The sequence below is a fragment of the Bos indicus x Bos taurus genome, chromosome 18 (assembly GCF_003369695.1).
Source record: "Bos indicus x Bos taurus breed Angus x Brahman F1 hybrid chromosome 18, Bos_hybrid_MaternalHap_v2.0, whole genome shotgun sequence".
In the NCBI taxonomy this organism is placed as follows: domain Eukaryota; kingdom Metazoa; phylum Chordata; class Mammalia; order Artiodactyla; family Bovidae; genus Bos; species Bos indicus x Bos taurus.
In genome coordinates this window covers 36,113,996-36,126,207 of record NC_040093.1, presented here as the reverse complement: position 1 = coordinate 36,126,207, position 12,212 = coordinate 36,113,996, and the positions used below count along the sequence as shown (strand labels likewise).

At 40.6% G+C, this 12,212-nt stretch overlaps 1 protein-coding gene across 1 annotated transcript in view; it reads right to left on the bottom strand.

The window, feature by feature from the left end:
• The window catches only part of CDH8 (cadherin 8), a 409,672-nt gene that overhangs the window by 381,559 nt on the left and 15,901 nt on the right, over positions 1 to 12,212 (bottom strand). The gene's annotated exons all lie outside the window — the stretch shown is intronic.

Below are 12,212 nucleotides of genomic sequence, written 5' to 3'. Positions count from 1 at the left end.
AAGAGGTCTTAAAGGCTCAATAAAATTATTCTTCTCCTCCTCCTCCTACTCCATCATTTTTCTCCTATTTTATCATCATGATCACCTTAAATGTGTATCTGTAAATGATAGAGCCAAAAAAACAGATACTGGGCTGGCCCCCTACATTTGGAGAAAACCCCACAAATTGCTTTGTACATGGTACCATCCCTGCCTAGGCCCAGACTGAGGCAGTTTCTCTCTCCATAAAGGAAATAAAACAGAGGTACCACATGCATTAGCCTCAAGGATATTTTTTTCCTTTTCTCAAGGGGTTTGTATTCACTCCTGTCTCTTACTTCCAATGCATAGAGAGATATTTGCAAAGAAAAAGGTGTAGCGGCTTTGCAATTGAATAGAAATCTCTAAATGTCTATTTATATCCTACTAAATGTTTTAAACAGGCTTCCCAGATGGCTCAGTGGTAAAGAACCCACCTGCCAATGCAAGAGACATGGGTTTGATCCCTCAGTCAGGAAGATCCCCTGGAGAAAGAGATGGCAACCCACTCCAGTGGGGAATTTTTTTTTTTTTTAATTGGAGGCTAATTACTTTACAATATTGTGGTGGTTTTTGCCATATGTTCACATGAGAGAATACCACTGAAACATGTATTATCATATGTGAAACAGATCACCAGTCCAGGTTCGATGTATGAGGCAGGGTACTCAGGGCTGGTGCACTGGGATGACCCTGAGAGATGGGATGGGGAGAGAGGTGGAAGGGAGGGTCAGGATGGGGAATACATGAACTCCCATGGCAGATTCAGTGGGGAAATTCTTGCCTGGGAAATCCATGGGCAGTGGAGCCTAGCAGGCTAGAGTCTGCAGAGTCACAAAACAGTCAGGCACTACTTAGCGACTAAACAACAAACAACAAACATTTTACATCTAGTCTTGAGATGCTACCTTGATTAACCCCAGAGAGCCTCACTTTTCTCATCTGCCAATTGTGGTGGCAGCCTAGCACATTGAGCCCCTCCTCTATGAGGTTCAAATGTGACAATGTGTTTCCAAGATTACAGAAACAAGTTATAAGATCACCATGCCTAGGTTTGATTCCTGGCTTTATCACTTGTACACTATTTGTGTAACTTGGTAAACTCTAATGCAAATGACTCTTCTCTTCAGTGAATCTCTCCAGGTCTGGACATGGGAATAATGGTAGCTTCATCAGGGGGTTGCCATGAGGCCTGAACGAGAAAACTTCATAAAATTGAGTCGCTCATTCGTGTCCGACTCTTTGCGACCGCGTGGACTGTAGCCCACCAGGTTCCTCCATCCATGGGATTCTCCACGCAAGAATACTGGAGTGGGTTGCCATTTCCTTCTCTAGGGGATCTTCCCGACCCAGGGATCGAACCCAGGTCTCCCACATTGCAGGCAGATGCTTTAACCTCTGAGCCACCAGGGAAGCCCCATAAAGTGTCTACCACACAGTAAACATTTAATAGAATTAAGATGCCTCTGGCCAATGTCATCAAGTTCACAATCTCAACTATACATTTAAGGAAAAAAAAAATCTATGCAACACAGCCAGATTATTTTAAGATTAGAGAGAATAGAGATAGGTATTCAGTAATTTATTCCCTGCTGTTCCCCCAATATTCCTCAGCCCTTCTGGTTCATTTGGATTCCACTATTGTGTCCCATGGAAGCCCAGTGACATCTGATACTCTTGCAGATGTCAGAGCACATCTACCATTGTGGTAAACAGACGCAGGAGAAAAAAGAAGTCAACACATCTGAGCAGGAGAAAGTTCCTGTTAACTAATCCAGCTTGGTGGAATCGGGGAGTTCCACAGGCAGTAACCTCCTCTTCTGTCAGCTGTAGTACAGTGGAGTCCCGTCTGCAAACTGATGTTACAGCCTGCTGTGCAACATCTACCACACAAGATTGAGGCTTCTACCCACAACCTTGCCTGGAACTCTTGCCAATACAACCTCCAAGACTTTTCTTTGATTGAGTTGTATTCAAAACGTACTCTGTCTACAGACAGCAAAAACCACGACTTGCACTGTCCCTGGATTGATTGATTTATGATGGATTGATTTCTTCAAAAACAAGTTTTCATTTTAATGCTTTCTTGGGTGTATGAGTTCCCCAGGGTTTATTGTGAAAATGCAGATTCTGATTCAGTAAGAATGAAATTCTATATTTCGAAGGAGCTCTCAGGTGAAGATGCTGCTGTTGATCAGCAGACCCTCACTTTGACTAAGCAGAATGGAGTATGCTTTAGTTTTCCTCCTAGTTATGATGTCTAAAAAGAATTCTAAATGCTTTGAAATGTGAGTGAGGCAGCTGGTGCTTATGAGAAAGCATATCCCTACTTTAACAAACTAGTCAGATCTTTGAATATTGACAGCAGTGTCATATTAATATATTTCGAAATATTCAAGGACTTGGTTAGGAACAGGAATATACATAATCAAATTATGCCAAGGAGTGAGTGTGTATATGTGTTGTTGTTGTTCAGTCACTCAGTTGTGCCCAACTCTGCAACCCATGGACTGCAGCATGCTGGGCTTCCCTGTCCACTATCTCCCAGAGTTTGCTCAGACTCATGTCTATTGAGTTGGTGATGTCATCCAACCATCTCATCTTCTGTTGTCCCCTTCTCCTCCTGCCTTTAATCTTTCCCAGCATCAGGGGCTTTCCTATGAGTAGGCCGTTCGCATCAGGTGGCCAAAGTGTTGGAGCTTCAGTTTCAGCATCAGTCCTTCCAATGAATATTCAGGGTTGATTTCCTTTAGGATAGACTGGTTTGATCTCGTTGTAGTCCAAGGGACTCTCAAGAGTCTTCTCCAGCACCACAGTTTGAAAGCATCTAATCTCTGGCACTCAGCCTTCTCTGAGGTCCAATTCTCACAACCAGATCTGACTACTGGAAAAACTATAGCTTTGACTGTACAGACCTTTGTTGGCAAAGTGATGTCTCTGCTTAATACACTGACTAGGTTTGTCATAGCTTTTCTTCCAAGGAGCAAGTGTCTTTTAATTTCATGGCTGCGGTCACCATCAACAGTGATTTTGGAGCCCCCAAATATAAAGTCTCTCACTGTTTCCATTGTTTCCCCCTCTATTTGCCATGAAGTGACGGGACCGATGCCATGATCTTAGTTTTTTTAATGTTGAGTTTTAAGCCAGCTTTTTCACTCTCCTCTTTCACCTTCATCAAGAGGCTCTTTAGATCCTCTTCACTTTCTGCCATAAGGGTGGTGTCATTTACATATGTGAGGTTATTGATATTTTCCCCAAAAATCTTGATTATAGCTCGTGCTTCATCCAGCCAAGCATTTCACATGAACATACACATGTAAGGGGCGAATTTAAGTTAACTATAATGGAAATAATATATGCAGATAAAAAATGCTGAAATGCTAAAGAAATTGCTATGTAGAAAACATGTCTGGCCAAGCCAAATGAGATCCTGTAAATCCTATAAAACTCTTATTTTTCTTAAATAATCTAGTATCATAAATAACATTTCTAGGCTATTCTCTTTTATTGAAAGGTTACAAGCAACATGAAGGCTGACTGCATTACTTAAAGACTCCAAAGGTAGTTCCCACCTTCGAGGTCAAATGCAAAATCTTCATAAGATAGTTTCCCATTTGAAGGCCAAATCCAAAATCTTCATTTTTCATTAATATGTGGTCTGTTCCAGGGAAATGAAACTTATTTAACATGCATTCAGCAGGACAGCAGGGCTGTGACTGTTCTTTCTCTCTTTATCGTTTCATAAAAATGATTAAATATTGCTGGCACTTTAATTTATTAATCGATGAGATTGAATTTCCAAGGGTTTAATAAGGTATGGTTTAGGGAAAAAAAAAAAGATTCTATTTACCAAATGAGTTTCACATTAAATCATGGTCCCCAAGAATTAACTATGAATAGATGGCATTGTTTTTTTTTAAAAACTGAGCAATATAACACTGTCGTTTGTTTTTCTCTCATTTTACTATGTTTTAAAATGTAATAATAGCTTACAAAATGAAATATAGGAAAATTAAAAAAAGAAAAAGATAATCCAACCACATGTACTGAAGAAAAAATGTTATAGTATATTGGTATATTTCCCTTTATTGATTTGTGGTACAGTTATTAATGGGGCTTCCCTGGTGATTCAGACAGTAAAGAATTCCCCTGCAATGTAAAGAGATCCAAGTTCAATCCCTGGGTTGGGAAGATCTCCTAGAGAAGGGAATGGCAATCCACTCCAGTATTCTTGCCTGGAGAATTCCATGGGCAGAAGAGCCTGGTGGACTATAGTCCAGGGGGTCGCAAAGAGTCAGACATGACTCAGTGATTAACATACTTATTAATATGAATTAATGTCAGGAATTTTGTTTTTAATAGGTTCAGTTCAGTTCAGTTCAGTCACTCAGTCGTGTCCGACTCTGCGACCCCATGAATTGCAGCACACCAGGCTTCCCTGTCCATCACCAACTCCCGGAGTTCACCCAAACTCTTGTCCATCAAGTCAGTGATGTCATCCAGCCATCTCATCCTCTGTCGTCCCCTTTCCTCCTACCCCCAATCCCTCCCAGCATCAGAGTCTTTTCCAATGAGTCAACTCTTCGCATGAGGTGGCCAAAGTACTGGAGCTTCAGCTTTAGCATCAGTCCTTCCAAGGAGCACCCAGGACTGATCTCCTTCAGAATGGACTGGTTGGATCTCCTTGCAGTCCAAGGGACTCTCAAGAGTCTTCTCCAACACCACAGTTCAAAAGCATCAATTCTTTGGTGCTCAGCTTTCTTCACAGTCCAAATTTCACATCCATACATGACCACTGGAAAAACCATAGCCTTGACTAGATGGACCTTTGTTGGCAAAGTAATGTCTCTGCTTTTGAATATGCTATCTAGGTTACATGATTATTATTACTCATTAAATAGAATCATAGATTTGTGATTTTTATAATCATGCTGTTTTCAATTAGGCAAGTTTTTATATCAGAAACAATGGGTGGTGATTATAGATACAATTAGGATTCTCCTTACAATAGGTTTTAAGATCCAAAGTATTGACTTTGTATGAAAACTATTAAATATGGTTGATCAGACTGAGAGGTACACAGAAATTGACTTTTTTGCTAATGTTTGATTATATTATTTTATGTACCCATAATAATAATAGCTATGTATCAGATATTATTAATTAATATTATAATTATTTTAATTTAATATAATGATTAATATCTTATTATTATATATGTATTAGATATATATTAGATATCCTGCTCTATTAGATACAGGTACTCTATTCATATCACACATATATTTTAAATTATATTCTCTACACATTTTACATCTTGCTTCTGATATTTACTCAGTTGCAATTATGTTCCCATGTCCTACATTTTAACCATTTTGGGGTGATTCATACTACTCTGCTGTGTAAATACACAAGGAAAGCCTTCCCAATTGTGCAGCCTCTACATCTGCCAATTCTTCTCTCTGAGCTTTGGCCCTACATTAGTGGTAGGTATCCGTTCTCTGTTTGCTTTCTTTTTTTTTTTCCACATTGACTGCCTCGATGCCATTTATTCATAAAATAGGGTTACTTAATCTGGCTTTTTCAGCCATAAACATAGACTTACTAGTATTTTGCTTCAAGTGGGAAAAGTATGTGTCTCAATGAGGAAACTCTTAAAAGAGGACCAATAAAATGTATAAGACTCTTCTTCTAAGAAGTCTGCATGAATTTATTTTTCAAGACATCTACAGAGACAAGCAGATTGTACACACTCTTACCTGGCCCCTTGGTAAGGAACACAGATACAATTTGCTGGGCCCAAGAGAGGCTGTGTGACTTTTCCCTCCAGCTACTTTTATAGCAGAAGTGGAAAAAAAAGAAAAGAAAACATAGTGAAAGTCTAGGGGCTACCAAGAGAAAGAATTAGGAGATGACTTGGGATTTTACTCATGTAGAAAGTCAGCTAATAGACTGTGCACATATGTGTATGCATGTATATGTGTGTGCATGTGTGTGTGTTGAGGGTTTCTGCTAACACACATGACTAATACTACTCCAGTTTTTTATATCAGCACCAAAAGATTTCCAACAGCCCTGGGATGCCTGTCATTTGTAAGTCGGGACATTGGGCAAAAGGCAGACAACCCTTGTTGTTTGGCCAGATTGAGATGTGCAATGCTGACTGCATTCCTGCCAAATTACTGGTGCACAAGGTTCTATCTGAGTAGGCGGGAGCCTCACAAAACTGACAGTGAATTGTTCTCGCAAGGCCGAAGATACAATTTGGCTGCGGCTGCGCAACCCAGTGCTCTTAACATGCAAACAGCCAGCAAAAATAATGGCATGTCAAGTGCAATTTTCTCACCAGCCGCTGACACGGTAAACTGTAATACAGTGTAATTATTTGGCATCCCATGACCTTCATACTAAGCACCACCCAAACGATTTCCAAGTTATGGCGAAGAGGGAAGGTTAGAAGGTCAATTTTAAAGACAGAAAATGAGTCAGTGCCTTGGAGGGAGAGAATTATAAATAGACGTGGCATCACCAATGGGAGTTCTATCCAAATAAGGAGTTGCTCAGAAATCCAGGTAGGAGGGGAAAAGAGAGGAAAGAGAGCTGAGGAGTTTATGTAAGAAAGAAGATTTAGGAGAGATCTCTGACCACCTGGAAAGCAAACCGTATTTTTTTCCCCCAAAATAAAGCAGTCTGAGGAACAGTGGATCACAGAACAAGAGCTCAAGGAACTTGGGCCAAAAATCAATAGATGTTGCACACATTTTTTATATTGCTTTCTTTTCCTGTTCCATTGGGGATTTGTAACTTAAATATAATTCCATAATCCACTATACAAATTACAAGTGAGGAAACTGAACCTGAGAAGTGTTGCATGGCTTTCTCTTCCAGCTCCTTTAGAGCAGATGGGGAAAAAGACAGAAGCCAGATCTCCAAGAGATTCTTGCTCATCTTTCTACCTAATTCCAAAGCTCTCAACACAAGCTCTCTGTCTTCCAGTTACCCAGACCCAGTCTCAGCTCCTTAAATGGCCTTGTGCATATACTATGTCTTCTGGGTCAATGTTGTCTTCTTCAGCTCTGCACCCTGGTTCACCTGGTTATGGGAACCTTTAGGGAAGCTTCCATCATCCCACCAAACAAAATAGCTTCCTCTGTATGGGCTTCCACACCAGAGTACTAACCTCAGTTTTAACCTGACATATGTTTTTGTGATTGTTTTCTAAACATCTGTCTCCCCATAGTAGCCCATTCTGATAGAGGACATGGATCTATGTTTGCTCAGGGTTAAGAATCCATAGACAAGAACACTTAGGAGATAGTAGCTGCTTGATAAATATTTGTGGAATGATCTGATCAATCACCCTCCTGACTCACAGGCAAGAGCTTTCAGGATGGCATCAAGCAGCCCAGCTTAAAGAATCCATGCACATTTCATCCCAAGGATGATATTTTTGTCTCAGTTATAAGACTTACGAAAAACTACCATGGGTTTTCCATCTTTCTTTTCTAAGACCAGAGCAAATAAGAATACAGGGTGAAGGGTGTACCACATTATTCTCTTCCAGAACTGGCAGAGAAAGTCAACACAGGAGGTTCTGGGCAGTATAGAAGTCAAAGTATTTATGTTTATACCAACAGGCTCTGAACTACCTTGCTCCACAGAGAGCTGGAGGCAGGAGTGGAGTCTGTTATTTGCTTTTCAGATATTCAGAAAGATTTTGGGTCTAGTTTGTGACATAAGTTTCTAGATGAATTGGAAGATAATGGAATTTCCAGGCTGCACTGCTTCATGCTACGGCTAAGGGGACAACCTCCAAAGAGAATAATCTGCAGTCTTCATAAAAAGACTTGTTTTAACAAATTTGTTGTTGTTGTTTTTTAGTTGCTAAGTTATTTCCAACCCTTTGCGACCTGACGAAGAGCACCCCGCCAGGCATGCCTGGGATTTCCCAGACAAGAACACTGGAGTGGGTGGCCATTTCCTACTCTAGGGGATCTTCCTAACCCAGGGATCGAACCCATGGGTGGTAGGTGGATTCTTTACCACCAAGCCACCAAGGATTCTTATCACTATTACTATTTCAAAGAAAGACTTAAAATCAATGTCTAGAAACAATGTTTAAACTACCTAGCAAGTCCCTAAAATCCCAACAGGAGTGGATAACATGAAAGCAATGTATTGTCTCCTAATTGAAAAATACTATTGATATAAAAGCTGATCTATCTTATTTTATAAATTCCTCCATTTTTAGGTGAATTACTCATTCACTTATTCATGCAAAATATTTACGAGCTCTCCCCATATGCAGGCAGAGTTCCAGGATCTGGGGATATTTAGTAAAGAACAAAGAAGACAAAATCCCTTTCTTTGTAGAACTTACATTCTAGTAGGTGACAAATCAGAAGCAAGATATAGTATGGTGATGTGAGATAGTGGTCTTCAGGAAGGAATAAAAATAAAGCATAGTCAAAGGGTTTGAAATATCAGAGATGGAACAGTTCTATTTTAGACAGAATGGGGCAGAGAGGGCTCTGTAAGAATACAAAATTCAACTTCTTTTTAATTCAATGGAACATATGCGGGCTTATGCTGCTTGTGATGAAGGGGACACTCAGTCATCCCACCCTATTCCCACGACGTTGCATAAACCTTTCCACCCGGGAGCGCCTCCTAACTTCCTACTCCAGCCCACGCCACTAAGCTAAATGACAGTTACCCTTCAAGACACATGGAAATATCAACCATCACCTTCATCCTAAGCAACCTGGGCTCATTGAAAGGGCCCCTCATTAGGCTCCCAGAGTCCTGTGCTCACCTAGTGATGTAGTTGTAGTTTCTTTGTCCTTCACTCCAACTACACACACACACACACACACACACACACACACACGAACACATTTAAGAATACAATCATGCCTACAATATGTACAGGCACTATGCATGCCTTATTTTAGTCATTCTTATCTACTTGTATTTACCTTATCTGGCTAGCCCTTGAGGAGCTTGGTTACTTTCCTAGGCTAAATATCCAGAAAGTGGCAAAGCCAATACTCAAACCTCTGCAGAGTCCAGCTCTAAGACTTAGTTTTTTCTCTGCATCCAGCTGCCTACCAATAGAATATAAACAGAAATGAAGGATGTGAGGGTGTATGTGAAACTCTGAAGAGCCAATCACTCAAACACTGACTCTGCCCTTGAGCTTGAACTCAGTCTGCCAAGCCCGAGGCTCCCACTATGGTGACTCGCAGGAGGGCCTTTTAAAGAGCAGGTATGCTCCTAAGTAACTACTGCTTCTCAGCCAGTTCCTGGGGAGAAGCTCAACAATGAAGCAGTTCAGAGTCAGATGTGGAAGAGCATTTAGACAGACGTGGAAGAGCGTTCACAGAGATAAAACGGTATAAAGCGCCGGTGGGCACCCCGATACGGATCATCCCCACACTCAGCTTGCCTCATCACCTGCAGCAGTCACCTGAAATGCATTTTTAGACTCTGCTACAACCTAAGTCCCTCAAAGGCTAAGCCATAATAACTCAGGAGCAATTTTCTTTAAGGGGAAATATACATGACTGGAAATGTTTGCAGGAAAAGTTCTTCAGAAAAGAGGATTAACTCAGACTGAACAGTCGTTTAGGAACTGGCCGTGTCCAGGATTACAGAGAGAGGAGTACATCAAGGATCAGAATCATCTTGGCCATTTCAAAATCTGAGGGTTCGGGACTTCCCTGGCAGTCCAGTGGTTGAGACTTTGTGCCTCTGATGCAGAGGGTGCAGGTTTGATCCCTGGTCAGGGAACTAAGATCCCACATGCTGTGCAACACCGCCAGAAAAAAAAAAATCCTAGGATTTACTAGCAACATTTCTGTCCTTGAAAGAAGCATGAATTTCTCAAGTACTGCTGCTGCTGCTGCTAAGTCGCTTCAGTTGTATCTGACTCTGTGAGACCCCATAGATGGCAGCCCACCAGGCTCCTCTCTCCCTGGGATTCTCCAGGCAAGAACACTGGAGTGGGTTGCCATTTCCTTCTCCAATGCATGCATACATGCTAAGTCATCTCAGTTATGTCCGACTCTGTGTGACCCTATGAACAGCAGCCCACCAGGTTCCTCTGTCCACGGGATTCTCCAGACAAGAATACTGGAGTGGGTTGCCATTTCCTTCTCCTCTCATGTACTATTATGTCACAAAAGGATAGTAAACACTGAATTGTTTGCCTCTCTCTATGGCTACATTTAAACAACGGAGGTAAAATTAGTCATTAGATCCTGACTCCAAAACAAATCCCAATTTAATTACTTTTTATATTCAGGTAAAAATGGAAAGTTCTTCTGGGGATAGCAAGTTTGTTTGTTTATATTACGCAAGACAGCAACAGTGTGATAGACCTCCATAGAGTTAACTAACAGAAAACAGGCAGAAAATATCCATCAATTATGTATGTGTGCATGTATTGTATATCCAGAATTTCATATGGCATGAAAATGCCTTGTCAGAGGGCTGGATAAGAAGTCTGAATATCCAGAAAGTAAGAATTTAAGAACTCTGCATTCTATACTCAATAATTCTTAAGTGCAAATTATGGTTTAAAAACATGGTAACTAGTCACTAAAATGTAATCGGATCCAGTGGATAAAATTACGGCCTTGGGAATCCTCAACTTGGTTCAGATTCAGATCATTTACTAGTGCTACAATCTTGGTTTGCTTTATTAATCCAAGTCTCAATTTCTGCACTCACCAAAATAAAAGAGAGAGAGAGAGAGACAGATAATGTGGTCAAGAAGCCCCTGTGCAAAACCCACTGGGCCAGATGTTTTGCAAATGAGAACTTTTCACATTTAGAAACGTTTTAAGGTAGATAAACTGTATAGTAAGTAAAACCTTCAGCAGAGTCTGGGGCAGTAGCCTCTAATCAAACACATTAACATTTCTGCAGGGAAATATATGAAGTCACAGTAATGGGATGTGTTACGACTATAAATAGCCTCCAGTCAGTTCTGCTACCTGAGTGTGCATCAGGCATACAAAAAAATCATTTTTGTATTTTGACAAAGAAAGGAGCGTAGATGTGTTTTATTCATATATTGTTTGTATATGTGTATATATGCACACATAAACACATATATGTATACATGGTCGGGGGAGGGAGCTACTGTTAGAATCAATCAGGACTGTGCCCACAGAGTGCTTTAATAATAGTGCTCAATACAAAACAATATTGACCAGAATGCAAATTCCTTGAAGGCAGGGGTCGTTGGTTTGTTCATCAACAGGCCCCTATCCACCTAAAAATGTGTTTGCCTCAATAATAGGTGCTCTCCGAATGACTCCTGACACCACCTCCTCTGGATTCCCCTTGCCCAAGTGAAACTACATGAAGTGAAAAAGCATAATCCTTGGGGAGGCTCAACCTGCTTTGCAAGACAATGAGGTGCGAGCACAAATGGGATCAGAAGTTTCCAGTGAGACACCAAGTCCTGAAGCTCAATATTTAATTCTTTTTTTCTTTTTTAATCACTGCATTTGGGAAACGCACAGTATTGGCATGATTCACTTCTGAATCTGACTTATCAGGAAAATCAGTGCTTGGCAGGCTCATAATTGGAATTCTACCTACAATGATGGTATGTGCCCAAATTAACAGAAGTGTATGAATAATTCTGAGGAAAAAAACATGTATAGTCTTCAACAACCCACAGTGAGACTGTGTAAATCAGGCAGTGCCTATCGTCAGAACAAGGAACACCTGTCTAACTCGCCAACAGCAAAACGAATGTAAACCCAGTCTAACACATACATGCACACGCACGCGTGCAAACACACACACATCACCAAACCAAAACTTTGATTCTATCCATTTGATTCCACCTGCCAACGAATAAATCAATATCCTGTTGCAAAATCACTGAATGACCATAAGTACAAAGCACTGCTAAGCACCCACTCCAAGAATCGACCTTTCTCTATCCTAGGTTAATAACTGAAACAACAAATGAATAACAACAAAAAAGGACAAAAGTCTACCTGCAATTGGAGATACACAGCCTCAGAATAAAATGGGACAAAATAACATCTTAGGAATCCAGGTGGTAGAAATTCAAACTGAGCAAAAATGCATACATCTTCCAAGTCCTGTAAGCTACAGAAGAGGTTTGGCATGCAGACTTTTTATACGAAGTGAGAATGAGAATGCTTATT